This window comes from Wasmannia auropunctata, unplaced genomic scaffold (assembly GCF_000956235.1).
Source record: "Wasmannia auropunctata unplaced genomic scaffold, wasmannia.A_1.0 LD336095.1, whole genome shotgun sequence".
NCBI classification, from domain to species: domain Eukaryota; kingdom Metazoa; phylum Arthropoda; class Insecta; order Hymenoptera; family Formicidae; genus Wasmannia; species Wasmannia auropunctata.
In genome coordinates this window covers 456,988-459,268 of record NW_012026795.1, presented here as the reverse complement: position 1 = coordinate 459,268, position 2,281 = coordinate 456,988, and the positions used below count along the sequence as shown (strand labels likewise).

At 32.7% G+C, this 2,281-nt stretch overlaps 1 protein-coding gene across 1 annotated transcript in view; it reads left to right on the top strand.

Moving 5' to 3' along the window:
- Nucleotides 1–2,281, top strand: part of LOC105462780 (wiskott-Aldrich syndrome protein family member 2-like) — a 5,375-nt gene that overhangs the window by 1,819 nt on the left and 1,275 nt on the right. The window lies entirely within an intron of this gene.

Sequence of the window (2,281 nt, the reverse complement as noted above, 5' to 3'; positions counted from 1 at the left end):
CATATTTAGTGTTGAAAGAGAGCAATTCTATTCTTCAATTAAAGTAAAATTTGTTTTGAACGAAGAATATATTTTGTATTTGTTTTAAGAATAATATATTCTTAATTGGAGATTATTTATTCTTGGCGTTATTTTAAGCATAAAATATTTTTGAATCAAGGCATATTTGCATTTCTTTAAGAATTTATTTTTTTGTGTGTACGGCAAAGATTATTACTTTTATTCGAACATAAGTTTTAATAACTTAAATTAATAAATTTTAATATTTGAATAAATAAAATTTATTATTTTTTTACAGAAATGCAGAATGATTTTTTGAAATTCGCGTTAAGCGTTTTAGACAAAATTATAGTAATAAATACAAAAAATAAAAGAAGCTTTTTACTTGAATATACATTGAATTTCATTGAATTCTTGATTCAATTTTGCGTCGTTTGTTCTATTTTAAACTTAAAAATAAAGCACATACATGTAAGTATAATATTTTGATTCATTACAAAAAATGTAAAGCCAAAATATAAAGTTAAAATAATTTCTCAAAATAATTTTTGAGAATATTTATACATACCCTACCAGTAATTATTTTTTATGTCATTGCATGTAATTGATTTTTATCTTATAACAGCGACATAAATTTAAATTCTCGCTATGTATGTAAATAATTCTAGTCGCATGCTTTGATGGTTTAATTTACAATTATCTCGGTCTGTAAAAAAATATTCAAAGCTATGAGAGATCTTTGACGTGTTTTAAGTAAATTAATTTTTCAGATAAATGGAAATTTATCTGGAAGATATTACGTTTAGCGAAATTTTGATGCTCGGCGGGTCTTTATGTTATGAGTTAATTACAAAATTATATCGCTCGGAGCTTGCGCAATGGGCACTACATCATCAAAAAAAGAAGCTTTCGGATTGTCCCTTTCTCTTGTAGTATTCATTGAATACAATAAGTCTGAAAATCCGTGTGCTTCGCGATACTCCTTGCATGATCGATTCAACGAATTGCTTCGCAGAGGAAGGGAGAGGCAGGAGAGCGGGTATTTTTCGCTCTGTTTTTTCTGTTTTGAATTGGCGGTGTGTCTAACATAAGAATTTCAAATAAAGCGCTTATGGTAGCGCTATTACATTTTGCGCAATCAAGTAACACGCGATTATGACTTTTTGCTACGTCGCAGTCGCGCCGCTGCCGCGTCTCTTGATATTTGGGTGGATGGGGGAAGGAATCAGGCGAGGTTTCGTGTCTTTAGCATGCAAGCATAACCATTTTACGTTCTTCATAAGTACTCTCGCTTCTCCCGCGTGGTCATCCGTTACATCATGATACATGTTATTTAATATCATTCTCTTGTAATATCGCACGTAATCGTCATGGTACACATCAACGATTTGGCCGTTGTTATTCTCACAAGGACCTTTGGCGTGTTCTAGCGTAATTTTATATTGTTTGCTCAAACGAGCCCTCACGTGCTTGGGCAAAGGCAACTGTAATACAACGCGTTTGCTGGTCTCGTTAATGTAATTAACGACATTTCTCTCTTCGTCGACAATTACGGAAATTCCATGAATCTTACCACGAAATCGATCGACGTATAATAGTTTACTTTTCAAATCCACTACGTCGACGTAGTTTTGCAATCGAGTAGACGCGTTAGCGAGATCATCTACGCCATGTGTGCCATATCTGAAACGTATACGACGGTCGGATCGTATTGAGAATGTTAAAAAAATTTCGATTTTCTTTTTGCTAACCGAGAGAATTGTCACTTAATATTTCTTGGTTTTGAAGTCGTAGGTAGGGTGAGTAATAACGCTTTTCATGTCGCGGTGTAGCAGATAACGTACGCAGGTAATCGTATAATTCGCCAGCTGGAATCTTTCGCGATGGATATACCCTTAATATCGAAGTATATCCTAACAATATCGAAAATAATGCATAGAGAAGACAATACGTAAGAAATATGCAATATACGGATCTAATCATGTCTGCTTACTCTTTTGTTCCTTCGAGTATTTGCAGACAATGAAATTTCTGCCGATATTTATAGAAAGTAAGTATCCTTTTGTACTTTCAATTAATTATATTATGTAAATACAAAAATATTTACTTTTTCACATTATATAGTATTGAAAACTAACATCTCGTAAAAATATTGCGAATTTTACAAAATAACAAAAAATTTTTAATTCGGTTTAGTCCGTTTCATTTACTCTGAGCGGTGATACACCTATCAAGAGACACCCTGTATATACCCATACAGGGTCGCCAGTAGTTACAATGA